Raw genomic sequence first — 17684 nt, forward strand, 5'->3', positions numbered from 1 at the left:
ACTGGCCTACACATGCCAATCCAGCTCGGGGATGGGGAATGGCCTTCACACCTTTCCGAAGCCGAGGAAAAAGCCATTCCGTCTGGTGGAAGCCAAGCACTCCTCGCCATTCCAAGTCACTTTCCCCTGGCATGCTGTCCTGGTACCACGGGAAGAATCCCTCCACACAGATGGCATCACGGGATAAAGGTCCCCACAGGAGCCCCTTCCAGAGGGTTTCACCTTCTCACACATTTGCAGAAACCGTAACGGGAGTATGTATTTCATATGCCATACACTGTACATACAGGAAACAGCAACGGGCCCTGCGTGGACAATCAATGCACTGTGCAATTCCATACATTAGGGCTAAACGGATGACTCATGAATGAACACCACACAGAACGACCAAAGGGGAACACGCTCTGCAGAGGGGCCGGTGAGGAAACGAACAAGAACGGGTATCCCCACCAGGAGGCAGCTAATGCGGAAAAAGGGAATCCTATGGGGTCACGTATATTTCTGCAGCCCAGAGCCTGGAATATGTTTACCTAGACTGACAGCCAGAGGGCTGGCTCGGTGGTCTGTGTATTTCTAGGCTCCCACCATTGTGGCCTTTAGGTTTCTGGTCTGGCGTATCCAGACCCTTTTCCCAGTGAGCTTCCGCCTCCCCTGTAAGTTAAGAACCATGCAGCTTCCAGCATGTGGGTCTCTCTGATGAGGCCCCAAACAGCAAGATCCCATCCACTGAGCAGGGACACTAAAACATCTTAGTCCCTGGCAAAATTTACCCAGCCATGTCCTGGAAGGTTGCTACCCTTTGCGCTTTGCAGGGGTGCTGTGCACACACAATTTATTAAGCTCTTGAGATCTTCCAGGATGAGCCTCGTATAAATTATTCTTGTGTTTCGAGAACTGGACAGTAACGGCTCTTATTATTATTTATACTGCTGGAGAGACTGGGCCCCAACTGAGATCAAGGGCCCAGTGTGTTTGGTGCTGGCCAAACACGGCGAGAGACCATCCTGAAGAGTTTAAAGAGACAAGCCAAAGGAAGCCTTATCATCCTCAGTCTGCAGCTGGGGAACTATGGCACAGTGAGATGGAGTGACTTGCCCACGATCACACAGGAAGCGTACGGCAGAGCTGCGAAGTGAACTCTGATCTCCCAAGTCCGAAGTCCCAGGCCACAGTCTTCACCACATCCTCTCCCTCTCATCTTGCTCTTCCAAGCAATTTCCACTCAACATGGGAGAACTTAGCTCTGTCACTTCTAGTCACAGCGCCGTGTGCGGTGAGAATTTCTGCAGCTTTCCAATACAGGAGGAAGCCTGCTAAGTACCTACCGATTATCAGGACCCCTGCTGAAATAAAGGCAGCATTAGGTACTTGGACCCGAAAGCGCCTATCTAAAACCCATCCTTTGGGCAAGCCACACAAAACCAGGAGCCTGATCTCTTGCAGACGTTTAAGATCCCATAGCACTGATCACAAGAGCGGGATACCTCTGGTGTCTTGGTCCACTTCCGGGGTTGATTCATTACGTCCTGGCCATCTGAACTCCCCCTTCACACTTCCAACGGGAAGCAAGCACCTCCTTCCCTTCCTGCCCTAAGATTCAGCCTTGCAGCTCTGTGCTGTTAAACCAGCTGCTACGCCCCCACTGCTGAGGTGGCAGCATGTCAGTGGTGGGTGAAGTGCCTCCTGCATATAGAGAATGTAAGTTGCTAAAAATACTGATGGCGATATTATTCATAGAGAAGGAGTTCCAGACGAGAGCACAGCCCAGTCGTTAAGCTGATCCTGATCCAATGCATCAGCCCCCCTCACCCGCCCACAATTATCTAACCAACCCAGTAATCACAGACTCTCTCCCCCCACCATTCCCTCCCTCTTTGCTCTACCACGGCAGCTTCCCAGTCTGCAGCGAGTGGGCAATCTAGAGACGGGGAGGCCTTTATGGCAGTATTGCAGCTGGTGGAGTGGTAGCTTACGTCTCAGGTGAGCTGTGGGGAAGGACTGACCCACAAATGCCCTGCTGGCCCCCGAGCATGGCTGACCCAGGTGGGTTCTGGAGGGAGTCCTGTGGGGAGGGGCATTTATGTTACAGTGAGGACCCCAGCACAAACACAGGGGAAGCCAAAAAGGATACATAGCCTCAGGCTGCCCAGTTCTCGGGGGTTCGTCTGAGGGTAAACCTGTGGGGGGGGGACACTCAGAGCAGAGGGCCACACTCAAGTCCCTGCTCCCCACAGGGTGGGCAGTGGGGCTATGCAGTGCCCATACCTTCCCACTCATAACATTAATGCTGAGTTTAACTAAAATAAAAGGACAGTTGCCTAAATGTCAGCAATATGAGCTCCCTGTCTCTGGGGGATGGGGAGAAATGGCTGGCGAGCTGGCATGAGAACTACAGCCCATCCTCCACTAACTCAGAGTTGCTCAAAGTTTACAGGCTCAGAACATCTTCTGGGGAAATTAGTGACTATTGCGAACAGCTGGATCTAATTTTACGAGGAGCTAGGAAGAGACAGTCATGAAGAAATAACGCTTAGCGCTCCAATCCGAGGATCTCAAAGCACTTTAAAAACTGTTACGCTTCACTACAATCCATAGAAGTCGGGGTTATGAGGCCTATTTTACAGAAGGGGAAACTGAGGCACAGAGAGGTGAAGCAACTTGTCCGAGGCCAGGTGGAAAGTCTATACCAGTGGTTTTCAACCTGTGGTCCATGAACCCCGGGGGATCTGCAGACTACGTCTAAGATTTCCAAAGGGGTCCGCACCTCCATTCAAAAATGTTTAGGGGTCCGCAAATGAAAAAAAGGTTGAAAACCACTGGTCTCTACCAAAGCTGAGAAAAGAACCCCGGAGTCCCAACTCTTAGGCCGCTAAGCACATGGTATCTCAGGGCATGTCTACATGAGGATATCCAGGAAGATCAATCCGAATTAACTAAAGGTGTGAATTTGAAGTGGATTAGTTAAACTGCATTAAATCCCTGTGTGAACACCCTCATTCAGAATTGAAGTGGCCTTAATTTGCTTTAGTTTAATTCACTTAGTCCTGGTCGACACGGCTACGGCACCCAGGATTGTGAAAAACTCACACCTCTGAGTGCCGTAGCTATGACAGCCTAACCCCTAGCATAGATACAGCTAGGCTGACAGAAGAATGCCTCTGTTGACCTAGCTACCCTTGCTCAGGGAGGTGCAGTTCCTATAGTGGCGGAAAACCCCTTCCATCACCTTAGCCTGCGTCCACACTATGGGATTAGAGCAGTATAGCTACAGCACCGCACCTATTCCGCTACAGTGACGACGTGGCCTTCCAAACTAAATTAAACTAAACTGAATTAAGGCCACTTTAATTCCGATTTACAGTGCCACACAGGGATTTCATGAGGTTTCACTAATCGACTTCAAATTCACACCCTAGTTAATTCAGATTACTTTTCCTGGATGTTTCCATGTAGGCAAGTCCTCAGATAACTAATGGGACCTCTACAAGTTCAGACTGACCTATCGCTAGAAATGGGTCACAGGTGGAGTCCATATCTGACATTCCTCCTCGTGTTTGGATCTGGGGTTCTAGTTCTAGCCCCTTCTGTATACATTCAAATCACTTCTGATAATCACAGCATGTAAAGCTGTTCCTCCTGCTTCTCTGCCCAGCTCTGCCTCCCCCAGCTCCCCCTGAAGATGCTGGGAGTTTTGCTGACAAACTTTGGGTTCCGCACAGCTTGTGTGTTTAAAAGGTGGCGTTTTTTATATTGCTCACATTTTATCTCTTGGGTCGGCACAAAAATATTCATTGTAAACAATTTTTCACTCCTTTTTATATGGTAGATACCCGCCCCCCATCTCGCTACAGACATGCACTAAGATCACTTCAACCAGCCTGACCATTAGACTAATTGGGATGATTGCCAGGGACCAGAACTGATTGCTCTATTTCATGACTTTAACCTGTGGATACCTGCCATGCCTGATGCCCAGTAGTCTAGCCACAGTCCTTTACACACAGGAGGGGTGATTTGAAGGCCTAGCTTTCCCAAAGTGTGGCCTTCTGCTGTGCTATCAAGCCTGCGAGATGGGTCGGGCTCTCGTGTTCATTATGGTTCTTCAAGCCTTTTAATGCTGCCAAAGATTGTGTTTATTTCAAACCTTGCTTTTGGTCCTGTGGTTAAGACACTGGACTGAGGCTTGGGCAACCTGGGTTCAGTCACAGCCCTGCCACAGACTCCCTGCATGACCTTGGAAAAGTCACCTGTTCTCCGACTCTCAGCTCCCCATCTGTAAAATGGGGATAATACGCCTTCTCGCCTCCCACCCTTTGTCTGTCTTGCCTATTTAGACTAAGTTTTAGGAGCTGGCACTCTCTCTCACTATGTGTGTACAGCCCCTAGCAAAATGGGTCCCAGGTCTTGGGGCAGGTGCTATTGTAATAACTTTTAATACATAGTATCATGCAACACAAGGTATCCTGGAGCAGTGGCTCTCAACCTTTCCAGACAACTGTACTCTTTTCAGGAGGCTGATTTGTCTTGTGTAACCCCAAATTTCACCTCACTTAAAAACTACTTGCTTACAAAATCAGACCTAAAATACAAAAAGTGTCACAGCCACTATTACTGACTTCCTCATTTTTACCATATAATTATAAAATAAATCCACTGGAATATAAATATTGTACTTAAATTTCAGTGTATAGTATACAGAGCAGTATAAACAAGTCATTGTCTGTATGAAAGTTTAGTTTGTACCGACTTCGCTAGTGCTTTTTACGTAGCCTGTTGTAAAACTAGCAAATATCTAGATGAGTTGATGTACCCCCAGAAGACCTTTGTGTAACCCCAGGGGTATGCGTACCACTGGCTGAGAACCACTGTCCTAGAGCCTGGGAGTTTCAAGACAGCTGTTAAACTGGGCTGCTTTGGTTTCTGCCCAGAGATGGGCCAGCTAAGGGGATTCACTCTTTATACCACTGGGTGGTAAATCTTTACAAATTACTGCAATCGAGTTCACTTTCATCCAAGGGGATCCCAGAGTGTTTTATCACTGTACCAATGCAGCACCACTGAAACGCACCCACCTCGGGGACAGAGTGGGGGGCAAGTAATGGGATACTGCATAAACAAGGAAAATAGGGGAACATGTGGTCAAGGACACTCGGGCAGTGAGAACTTCAATATTCACAACCAGTAGACAGGACCTCAGGCCTATGTGCCTAACTACCTTTGAGGCTCTAATTCCTATAAATTTCAATGGGAGTTAGGCACCTAAAGACCTTTGAAGATGTGAGCCTCAGCGTTTAAGGTCTCACTCAGACCTACCCATAGAAATGGCATGGCCCCTAATTAATTAACATCACTTGGAAGAGTGAAGGGCTCAGCTGATCCAAATGGGATTCGAACTCATGTTTCCAGGAAGTCTGCACAGTCCTAAAGCTAAGCCCACCAGGCCACACAAGGAACAGTAAAGACATTGTCCATGTGGCTATTGTCTTAGAACAGTGGCAGCTGCGCAGGAAAGACACAGGACTGCTCCAAGGTCTGCATGGATCTGGGATGGCCCAGACGTCATTTTGGATGCACTCTTCTGAGGAGCGAGCGCTCATGTCCCTTCTCAAAAGTTTGGGAGCTTTGTTCGACTCTCAGCCCAATGTATGCACAGATGAGGCTGAAACATGGATTTACAGAGGGGAGGAACTTGGCATTTTCCCTGTTCAAAACCAGGCACTACCTACCAGGTCTCACCCATCAGGAGGGAGAATCCAACATGGTGGCCGTGAAAGGTCAGGGTAGGATTTTGCAGCACTGATGATGCAGAGCGCCACGTAAGCTATGCTGGGTCTGTAGAGGCTTCCAGAACAGCTGCCCTGAATGCACGGCCCAATGGGCTGAGAAGCACAAGGTAGGAGGCAGAGAATGCCCCCACTCAAATAATTCATAAACCCTCCCTCACTGGCTCAGCGTGCATTACCATGCTTTCAGAATCACGCTTCCATAGCAATTTGCTCTGCTCCGCTGTGTTCCAGCAGGGGACCGCCAAGTGCTTCACAAATATCAGTGAGCAGGACCAGTATCACTTCCATTTTACATAGGGGGAAACTGAGGCACAAAAGGGGTTTAAACGACTTGCCCAAATCCAAAGAGAACCCAACTCTTTTGTGCTTTAGCAATGAGGTCATCTTTCCACGTGCGGGTTACAGGCTCAGTGACAACACAGCTTAGGATCCTCACCCATCATTAACTTCCCTCCCTTGGTCCAAAAAGTTTCATAAGTCAACACCATCACGTGACAGAAACACTGGGTGCTCACACACTTCAGGCACCTTCCAACACTCTAGACATCCAGGTTAACCGACTCTCAGGAAAGGTGCGATTCCCATTACAAAGGGAAGTTTCGCATCTATTGTCTAATGAGCCCAGATGAAGGCACCCACACTGAATAATGCCTCTCATAAAATCAAGGTTCAAATCCAGGACTGGGAGAGCAGCACATACTCACACTAGAGCATAGTGATCCCTCGGCGCAGCTAGCCCTGTCTGGAGAGTCAGTTCCCTGATTCTGCATGATGGATGTCAATAATTTACCACAATACATGGGGCGAGCACCAGGGGTGTCCTTGGGGTGGTTTGAGTCTGCTGCTTAGCGAAGGGCATTCAGAGGGATACAGACTACATGGTCAGTCAATCAGATGTCCTTCAGCCACCTTTCACATGCCTCTCCCAGCAAGGATTGACTGACTGACCAATGCTTAGCTCCCATTAAAGCCAGTAAGAATTTTATCACTGGGTTCAGGCTCAAGACACCTTTTTTTATTAAACACTTAAAGGAACTTCCAGGAGATTGTCAACTCTTTGCAGACGGGGCCATCTTTTTGTTCGGTGTCTGTACAGCACCTAGCACAATTGGGTCCTGGGCCATAACTGGGCTCCTAGGCACTACCATAATACAAATAATAAACAACAATCATCATAGCAGGGCCCATGTTTTGAAGGGCAGATCTTAGGGGCTCAACTCCCATGTGGTATTCCTCCGGTGCCCCAAATGCCACAGGCACCCTCCACCCCAAATGTCACTCACCCCTAGCCTCCATGGGACTAAGAACGTGCAGTAAGGAGGAGGCCGAGACCCATGTCTCCCCTCTGCCCAGAAGGATCAGGCATAGCCGAACTCTGCTCTTCACAACATCTATAAGTTATTCCAGCACAAGGGATCCCCTGCAGCTGGCCTCATGTTCTGTGTGTGTGTTCGACAGGAGTTGCGTGGTTACTTAATTTTTAATGCATTAATTATAGTTGATTGCCCACTTCCACCCTCACCTCCCAGGAAGTGCAGCTTTAACCTGTTCTCACATTGGCTGGGAATCATTTTTCCTCCACTGTATTGCTAGCTGCCGCTTGCACCATCTCCCGCTGTCACCAGTGTGTCACAGCCCCAATTAGGCTTTCGGATGCGCCCCTCTTACTGGGTCTCCACAGGCCTGGTACAACTGGGGGAAGCAGCACCCGCTTCTGGCTGTCACCAGAAGGAGGTGCTGCTTTCTATTCATCGCTGCTTACGGGCAGTGCGATTGAAGCAAAAAGATAAGCTTCGTACCTCTGATGGCTGGGAGCAAAGGGGGGCTGGTACAATCCAGCTGTAGGCTGACTGGGGTTTTAGGGTACCCGGTATAAAGGGGATGAGGAAGATAGTAAGTGATGTACCTGCTGGTAGATTCTTCTCAGCACAGCAGGGAGGGGATCCTCTGTCTGCACCTTTCCAAACAAAGCCACTGGTGCTTCCTCACCTGCCAGCACCTCAGCCAAACCCCTCCTCCTTCCCCCTGCACACTCAGCTAGTCACAGACACTCAATATTTCCACAAAGAAATGCCAGGTATTTACAGAGACTCAGAGGAGCAGCCCTGCACGTGGTCTGGAGCACCAGAGTCAGACAGGCAGGGCCTAGTGACGAGTGCACCAGAAATACCCAGGACATACAGGGCGATTTCCCCCGCCATATTTGTTAGAGTTATTTTTATTAAAGGCGTATTCGGTGCCAGCCCGACAGCCCTGGCAGAACGGAGTGGTCTCTCCACAGGGCAGGTACAGCATGGGCAGTGGCAGAAGAAGCTACACACACACGCAAACCCTGAGCCCCAAAGATCCTAGTAGCCGGGAGAAGATATTCCAGTCTCCATGGCACAGCAAGTCCTTGGGCTCACTGCTGCAACTGCAAGCAGCGAGGGCCATTCATTGCCTGCTAGGAACGGAGACTCACCCAAGTCACTTCACTAAGGCCACCAAACTGCCATCAGATGGAGTCAAGTTGTTGCTCCCTGCCAGCTTGGCTGGATACAGTTAGATGACATAGAGGCCAAAGAACCTGAATCCCTATATGCCAAGCCCTGAACTGTCAAGTTCTCCTTTGTATCCATTCCCTTCCTCCCTCCCCTCAATCTAAGCACATCAACAAAAAGGCCCAGCCAAACCTTGCTTTCTTTTATGATCTGATCATCTTTGTCTATACGCTTAAGTTCAGATCCAGAGTTTCTTTAGGGTGAAGAGCGATGCTATGAGACGGTGGTTTCCTTGAAAGCATTTTGGTATGAAAATTGCCAGGCTGAATGATACCTGCCCTTAGCTGTTAGAGATTATATTATAAATACAAGATATCAATACATACAAACACACCCCTTCTTATCTTTACCTAGTATTTAAATTACATTGTGTGACTACTTATGTAGAATATATCTACTTTATACTATTGATTCTTCTACAGGAGAGTTATACTCCAGCCGCTGAGTGGGGTTACGAAGCATGGCACGTGCTGGAGATCCTTCCTAACACTATCCTTATGATGGTTTATTAGCATTTATCCATTTTAAGAGCTAAGAAAGGACAGACTGGTATGTGGATAAAGCACAGGCCCAGGAGTCTGACCTGGATTCTAGTCACAGCAGCCCATGACCTGCTCTGTGACCTTGGGTAAGTCACTTCCCCCTTTCTATGCCTCTCTTTCCCCATCTGCAAAATGGGGGTCATGATACCAGCCTACCTCACAGGAGGCAGAAAAGTGCCTGTTGAGAAGCGTGAATGTTTTGTCACAACAGGGTTTGCACTGGGGGGAGAAACAACACGAACGCCTTTAAATGGCTCCTGAAGACAAGAGCAGGGCACTTGGATATCACTCCACAGCATAAAGCGTGACCCAGCTATTGCTTTCTAGAGAGGCATTCCCTGCATGGTACAAGTGCCTGCGTGTCTGGGCCTGCTCGACCGGCAATACGTCCCTACCGAGCCGTGACCAGTTATCTATAGAGGCAGCAACCTGGTTACGAGGTCTCCCCTTAAGGCAGCACCTCCATTGCAAAGTACCTCAGCCATCTCACAAACGCTCCCTCCTTAGAGCCACCTCACAAACGCTCCCTCTCCACACACAAGCCGGGGGTAGCAGAGACGGGAAGACGTTCTCTGTTGCAGCATTAAAAACCCTGACTCAAGACACACGGCTCCGCACACAGATCGGCGGCAAGATGGGGGACAGGGCCACGGCCACTTACCTCAAAACTATCCAATTTAGACTGACTCTCTTTTCTGGGGGAGGAACAGACAGCCACAGCCCTGCCCCCAGCCCTGCCACCTATGTACCATTGCTCTTATTTATGATAGACAAAAGGAAGCCCCACTGGGACCTCACACTTTTCTTCCCTGCCCTCTGTGCTCGCCATTTCCCTGTTTGTTAATTCATTAGCACTCTGGGTCAGCTGCCCAGAACTAATCAATCCGAACTGTATTTTCTGTGGAGATGGGGTTGTTTTTTTTTTTTGACAAGCAATGTTGTCCAACAAGGCCTCCAAAGCCATGTTTCTGGGCACCATTCCCTTCCCTCCCCCCGGCACACCACCCCCAGTGCCCCAAAATATTGATGTTCACGCCTGAATCCGAAATGACACCCACTATGCCCTTTCTGTGTATGCAACCTGGTTTACACACAGTTAACCCAAACCTGCATGGTTACCTACGGAAACGCATACACAAATGAGCATGTTATTTTGGAGATTCATATAACTAAGTTTACTTTGTTTGTTACCCCAAAAAGCAAGAGTATGAAAAAATATTGCAAACCTGATGCACGGCTGAAAATTACGCATCTAATTAATGACTGGTTAGTACTGTGACTGTGTGACTAGGCACAAAGTGCGTAATACACAGCCCGCATATTATCTTCCAGTGTATGTGTGTGATATGGATGTGTTGTACATGCATATACACAATGCAGTTGCTAAAGACAGACATAATACCCTCCGGAGTCAGAAGGGGAAGCAGTTATATTTGGGGGAGCTACTGCAGCGCATTGGAGGGAAAAGGAGGCAGTTTATATAACGCAACCTATTGGCTCTACGCACGCTATCTATGGATCATATATTGCGGGCAAGGCCTCTTTGGAACTGTAGCTCCAGCAATCACACGGTCAAAGCCCAGAGGCGCAAAGTAGAAGCAAAAATATAAATTCAAATCTATCACAGGCCATTGACTTAAAAACTTAAACTGAAGTGAGAGGCAGGCGCAGGGCAGAAAGCGAGAGCACCCGAGGGAGCGATTGGATGTTTTGAAACTGAAAACTGCTGAATTATTTGGGGTGGGGGTGGGGAGAAGAGAGAGAATCCTGGGATTTAAAAAAATAATAATCCACTAACCAGAGGGGAAATGAGCCCCTCCAGGCCGAGGGTAAACACTGAGGGGGGAGGAGGCAGCAGAGGGGGCCATGGATACAATGTCCTTCCACAACCAAAGGACTGTAACCAGCCACCCCAGCTAATACAGAGTGAAACCCACCAGCTTCCCTGGGGAGGAGGCTCAAACCCACTGGGGGGTGGGGAGAAGGGGCTGGGGGCAGTTCCACCCCCTCATCCTCTCTAGTGTTCCAATGGGGCTGATCCCTTCCCAGGCCAGGCCCCCCCAAGCAGCTCCAGTTCCCAGGCAGAGTGGGAAGGGCTGCCCCATGCAGCTGCAGTTTCGGGGTAGGGATTGCGGGGGGGGGGCTCTTCCCCCGAACTAATCTTAGGACAGGGCCCCCCAGGACAGGCGAGCTCAGCTGGGGGAGCGGGGGGGGGGAAGTGTTGGTGGAACCTCCTCCCCACAGAGAGAGATCAGCTGGGGGCGGGAGTGTGGGCCCCATGGGGGAGCCCCTCCCCACCCAGAGCGATCAGCTGGGGGGGGGGGGAGAAGAGTGTGTGGCCCCCCCCGGGGGAGGGGGGGCAATGGCTAGCAGCCGCCTCTCGCCTTTCAGCAAAGAAAGACCCTCCCGGGCTGGGGGGCGCTTACCTGCCCCGTGCTCCGGAGCGCTCGGCCGGCCGCGGGCGAGCTGGGGGTGCCGGAGCCGGCGGGGGTGACAGGGGCGGCAGGAATGCGGGGAGCGCGGCTGGCTCCGGAATCCGCGCAGGGAGCCAGGCGCAGGGAAGGGAAAGTTTGTGCAAGGGAGGAGCAGAAAGTTGGGAGTCAATCAGGAGGCAGCTGGGCTGGGCTGCGCCCTCCCCCTCCCTCCCTTCCTTCACATGGCCTCCAGCCCCGGCCGGCCCTCCCCCGGCCAGGGACCGGGACAGCGCCCCCCGGATCGGCTGCGCTACGGGGGTCCCCCTCTGCTGGACACGGGCTGGGATACTGGGGTTCCCCTCTGCCGGAAGGAGGGGACGGGGGTCCCCCTTGTTGGAAGGGGGGTGGGGCATGGCGGCTGGGGTATTGGGGTTCCCCTCTGCTGGAAAGGTCTGGGGTATTAGGGTCCCACTCTCCTGGAAATGGGCTGAGATACTGGGGTTCCCCTCTGCGGAAAGGAGGGGACGGGGTCCCCCTTGTTGGAAGGGGGCTGGGGTATTGGGGTCCCCCTCTGCTGGAAAGGGCCGGGATACTGGGGTTCCCTTCTGCTGGAAGGAGGGGGCTGGGGTATGGGGGATTGGGGTCCCCCTCTGCTGGAAATGGGCTGAGATACTGGGGTTCCCTTCTGCTGAAAGGAGGGGACGGGGGTCCCCCTTGTTGGAAGGTGGCTGGGGTATGGGAGATTGGGGTTCCCATTTGCTGGAATGGGCTGGGGGATTGGGGGCCCCCTTTTTGGAAGTCTGCTGGAATACTGGGGTTCCCCTCTGGTGGAAGGGGCTGGGCTATTGGGGCGCCCCTCTAGGGGCAGGGGAGGGGATAGGAGGATATAAGGGGTCTCCCCTCGGGGGGATCCTCTCATGCATGGGCGGTGGGGGGGTCTCTCCACGCTGGAGAAGGGGGTGCTCTCCTGGGGGGGGGTCGGGGGGCAGAGGCCTGGCCATTGCCCTGGGGCTGCAGCAGAAGAGCTCGCGCCCGCCCCCCAATCACAGCCTCGGACTGCGCTGCTGACGTCAGACCTGGCGCCGCGCCCGGCTCCAGTTCCCGGCCAGAGAGACGGGCTCGCGCCCCAGCCCACGCCTGCCCCGGGCTTACGCCAGGCCCCGCTGCTCAGCCTCCCCCGGCAGCGCCCCCTGGGGGAGCCGGCCGGGAGCCGGCGTGGAGCGGGGGCCCAGGCCTGCTGCTCAGCGCTGGGTTCCCACTCTGCGCCCCTGACCCAGGCTTCAGGGCTGGGTTGGGGGGAGCTGAGCCCGGGGACCTTGCCCTTTCCCCGGGCATCTGCTCTGACCCCAGCCTGCTGGCCTCCCCTTGCCCTTCCTGGCTCCCCGGAGCCTTTCCCAAGAGCAGCCTTGTGCACAAGTAAATGGCACCCCAAGGTGGAACCAGACCCCAAACTCCGCCCGGATTAGCTCCCGTCTCCCTGTCTACTTAGCTATTGGGCCCCCTCCGCTCTTCCCCGCACACTGCTGAGGGTAAACCCTGGGAAGTTCTGGTTACCGACCCGCTTCTCATTTGGGGAACTTGGAGTTTGCTTGTTGACCGACTTTTTTTTTTTAGCATTACACCAGTGCAGGACACCTAGGCTTGTCTTCATGTTGTCCTCCCCTTTCCCACACACCATCTTATTAACATACCACTCCGGACCCAGGTTTTCAAGGCGCGCTCAGGGCCGTATCGCCTAGTGCCCAGCACCCACAAATGGGGCTGGATCTTCCAGGGCCCAGCTCCCATTTAGGCACTTTAATAAAGGACCAATTTTTCAAAAGCATGCAGCAGCTCCCACCGTGGCACCGATGGGCAGATTTTTTCCAGAAAAACTCATCCCCCAGTGTGCTGGGCTCTTCTGAAAACCCGGCCACTAATTTTGGTGCCTAAATAGGAGCTCAGTTCTGTGGAAAATCTGGCCTTGGTTGCAAGTGCTGAGCACTTGGAAATACAGCCCTTGCGGTCTAGTTAGATTGTAAGGTCTATGGGGGCAGGGCTTCGGTGCTGGAACTAGGGGTGCTGGGGGCGCTGTCGCACCCCCCTGGCTTGAAGTGGTTTCCATCACATACAGGGTTTACAGATTGGTTCAATGGCTCTCAGCACCCCAACTATACAAATTGTTCCTGGAGCAGGGACTGTCTTTTTATTCTGTATTTGTACAACCCTTAGTATAGTGGGGTCCTGGTTCATGACTGGAGCTCTAGGCAGTACCAAAATACAAATAATAATTGTAAACGCTTTCCGTGTAGTTGGTAAACGCTTTCCGTGTAGTTGGTAAAAATTCACAGTTAAATGACTGCTCACAGATTGAGCGTTTCAGGCCATGATCTCTTGTCAGTTTATAAAACTTGGGCTTTGCTTTTTAGTTTTCATTTAGAACTTGTTTTATTTGAGTGACTCAGGACTAGACAAACACTACCAAGGCCTGTTAAGCTACAGCCACCCTGCACATTCAGCAATCTAACATGATGAATAAAACAGCATCAAACTCTCCTGCCCTTGGCAGGTGCCTATTGCTAAGCATCTGGGCCAAGCAGTGTGATAAAGGCCTAATCCCGCAAAATTTAAGAACCTGCGTCATTTTGTGTATGGGAGGAGCAATGGGACTATTTGTGTGTGTAAAGTTAAACATGTGCATGAGTGGTTGGGGCCTTATTTTATTTAAAGAATCAGATTGAAACTTCTGTGTTGTTTGGATCTGCCCCTTATAGAATGAGGCAAAATTCAGATCCAGTGGTTTGATCCAGTCGTGGGTCAGAAGTCCATAATACTTGCCGCTGCTATTCCCCTTCCACTGGTGGGAAACAGCCACTTCCATTTCCAAATTATAACATAAAAGTGAGGCAAGCAATAAAGCCATAAATAATATTTCAGTGTGGCTGGAAAGTCTGAATCTAGGCAAAACAACAAGACTAGCTACAGCATTGTAAAAATCCCAAACTTGTCCTGACTCGATTAAAAAGATTGTATTTTAAGTCAGTAACAAAACATTGGCTTCCCAGTTAGTCCTGGTAGTTCATGGCAAAAAAGGAAGAGACTACTCTAATCATCCAGAAGGCCAGAGTTCAAGATTGGCTGCCAGAGGATTCCCTTCCTCTTCTAAGGATTTAAATTACAAAGTATATTAAAATAGACAAACCAGAGTAAACAAAACAAAAACACAGCCTCTAATGTTTAGCCCTGGTTAAAAGTATTGGAGTGAGATACCTGCTTGCTGAGAAACAGCATTGTCTAGTGGGGCAGGCACTAACTTGGTGCTAAGGACCCCAGGGTTCTAATCCTGCCTTTGTCACTTATCTGTTGGGTAAGTTTAGTCAATTACATCTCCTCTGTGGGCTTTTGTTTGTCTGATCTATTGAGACACTAAATTCTTCAGATCAGGGACTATGTGCATGTCCAGTGCCCAGTGGTGCTACTCTAGCAGTAATAATCAAGTGCTTGTCCACAGAGCAGGCACCACACGAACAGCCCCAAGTACAGAGTCTGAATTCCCTATGCCAGTTTAACTCCATTTGTTCCAGTGCCATTCCTCCTCATTTACACCGGTGTGAGAGAACCAGGCCTCTCCCCAACCTGCCTCGGGCTTATGGAGCTGCCACCCCTGTTCATTCATATATTTCCATGCAGTGGAATAACTCCCCATCCGTCATGTTGAACCATTAGCACAGGGAGTGCTGGATGGCATTGTGTGAGGACACTAATGCACGTAGGCCTTCTGGAACCGGGTTTAACTAGTGGCAGAAAGGGGCCTGGCCAGTGATGATTGTGAGAACAGGGGGTGGTGTGGGAGCATCACCAAAAGGGGGCAAATGAGGAGCAGGAGCCACCAGGAGAGAGGTTTAGGCAGTGCACGGGTAGAACTGAGGACCAAGATGTAGGCTGGGCAAAGTGATGAGAAAAGAGGCCTGGTCATTGTCTGTGGCCCACAGTATGCGGAGGTCGTGCAGGATCAGGACCCAGACACAGCAGCAGGCCAATCACAACCAACTTTCATGGTGGGCAGGCTGTGAGCATGAGGCCTTGAACTCATCCCCTCCTGCTTACTGGTAAAGCTGAAATTTGCCTGATAGGCAGAGCATCTACTGGGGACTCCAACCACAATGTTCTGGGTGACCCTGTGGCCACTGGCTAGAAGAGCAGGAGCCTTGATTAACCAGCCCTGGGAGGTAAGGCTTTACCCTACCTTAGAGTGTAATATTTTTTTTTCCACTTTCCATTGCGTGCAACTGTCTTAGAGTTGTGAAACTAAAATGCATCTCCCTCCTGGTTTCCCCACCCGCCCATGCTCTGGGCTTCTAATGGGAGGCATGCCATTAACATGGCTGAGAGTATTTCGCTTTGGGTGAAATTCAGCCCTGTGGAGGGAGTATACGCTGCCACACTTAAGACCTCCAACTAGAACTTAAGTGAGGCATAGGCCTCATGCTCACGCTCAGCCCAGGAGCCTCGCTCAGTGTGAGCTGTAAAACCCTTTAAAAGAAAAATATTTTAGGCCTAAACTAAGTTGATAAGGTCTGTTATTTTTTGATCTTTCCCTGCAGCAAACATTCCTTTTGCCCCTCCCACCATCTTCATGCATTGGTCTTTCTTTGCATCCATCACACTCTCGATAGCACAAAACAGATGCACATTTCAACTGCTTCAACCCTTATTCTCTTCTGCACTAGCAGCCGGAGCAAACAAAGGACCAAGTATCTCCTGCCCTCCTAAATTGTTTTCAGTTGTTTCTTGTAGTGCAGTTGGTTTCAGTTTTGATTATTTGCAAGTGTAACCGAGTTTGAGATTACTGGTGTGTGCGTTAATTGTTGTTGGCTGCATGCATGTGTTGCTAGAATTGTGCGTGTTGAAGTAATTCTGAAAGGTGCTTGTTGTTTATACACTGTGGGGTCTGTTTTTCAGTTAGCTTTGTGTTTGCTCTCTGCGGTAGTGTTACAATAATTGTTTAGGTTGTGTTGGGCTGGTATTTGGATTAGGTAAACATATTTTTCTAGGGATCAGAGGCAATAATGGGTAAAACTGAAAAAATTCAGATGTTTGACTTAGATGGTATTCACCCCCCCCAAAAAAAACAACACTCTAGGGAAAGTTTTGTGCCAGGCCTTTTAATGAAACTTATAGGTGCCCCCTTTCTGATGGATCCAAATAGCACTGAACTGCTGTTCTTGGTGTATTTTGGCTCTTCGTTTTCCATCTATGCTCAGGCAATCATGAAGAGCATGAAAAAACCCACCCTCAGAAGGTATCCAGACTTTTTCCAGTCACGGCAGAGGTTTGGTTCCAGTCTGGAATCTGGGCTGAAGGTTCTTACTTTCTACACTTTGATTATCCCTAATCAGAGGCTGCAGGCACAGAAGAACAGTGAATGTAATGGGGACAGAGCCTCTGATCTGGAACAATGCAGTCCGACCCTCTGATCTGGAACAATTGGGTCTGACCTGCCTAACGCTCCACCTTTTAAGCACATAAGAGGTCCTCAGCTCTCACGGTGTGGTTGTAGGAGATAAGTCTTAGAGGTGCCCAGGTTGCCTGGTGGTGGTAGGATGAATTATCCCCACCATCTCCTCCATGCTTAGGCCCTACCTTTTTCCTGATACAACAAGGCAACAGATGGGGACGATCCGCTACATCCTGGTAAAGGGGGATGAGCTACAAAACTCTCTAGTGCCTCAGACAGAGGGTGGCTGATAGCAGCCCATGGACCCACTCCCCGTGAGAACATGGATGGCTGTTGCAAAAGATGACAGTTCTTTGGGAGTTCCTCTGAAGCACACCCTTTGTTTGGTTTTTTTAATAATTTGTCTTTAAAAATCAGTCATCTGGGACCACAAACATTACTATGCGTTAGTCATTCTGATTATTGCACGACCCCACATGGCACAACAGGGGTAGGAAGTCAGGGTCTGGTACCTACCTACCCCTGACAACCCACAGGGTAGGAAGGGGTGCAGTGGCTCAGTGAAGGCTGCTCCCTTCTCTGCACTGTGAGCAGTAAGGAGGTACTTTATATCCCGTTACTACACTGTGTGGCTGGGCTTACTTGGACCTGCCTCAGTGCTGGGGCCTGGACTGGATGACTTCTTGAGGTACCTTCCAGCCCTACATTTCTAAGATTCTACAATTAGCACTGGGTCGTTGCCTCTCCAGATTTTCCATGGGAGATCAGAGGCCATGACCCCCGGATCCCTGCTAGTTTTGGGGCTGCAGCTCTGGTTTCTTCCCCGCCCCCCACCAAGAGTTCATCACCACTGCCTTATTCATGGATTTGCTTGGGAGCCTCGCCATGGCAGTACAGTTGAGTTGTCACTCCACCGAGGGAGTTTATGAAAGAGAAGCAGGGATAGAGTCCCTCCCTGCCCTCAG

The 17684-nt window shown here is 50.5% G+C and overlaps 1 protein-coding gene across 1 annotated transcript in view; it reads right to left on the reverse strand.

Moving 5' to 3' along the window:
* Nucleotides 1-11453, reverse strand: part of TEAD3 (TEA domain transcription factor 3) — a 52522-nt gene extending 41069 nt beyond the window's left edge. Inside the window, exon 1 of the mRNA XM_074935835.1 lies at nucleotides 11295-11453. The gene's annotated coding sequence lies outside the window, so the exon portion shown is untranslated. The remainder of the gene's footprint in view (nucleotides 1-11294) is intronic.
* Nucleotides 11454-17684: the final 6231 nt, after the last annotated feature.

This window comes from Natator depressus, chromosome 21, assembly GCF_965152275.1.
Source record: "Natator depressus isolate rNatDep1 chromosome 21, rNatDep2.hap1, whole genome shotgun sequence".
Taxonomy (NCBI): domain Eukaryota; kingdom Metazoa; phylum Chordata; order Testudines; family Cheloniidae; genus Natator; species Natator depressus.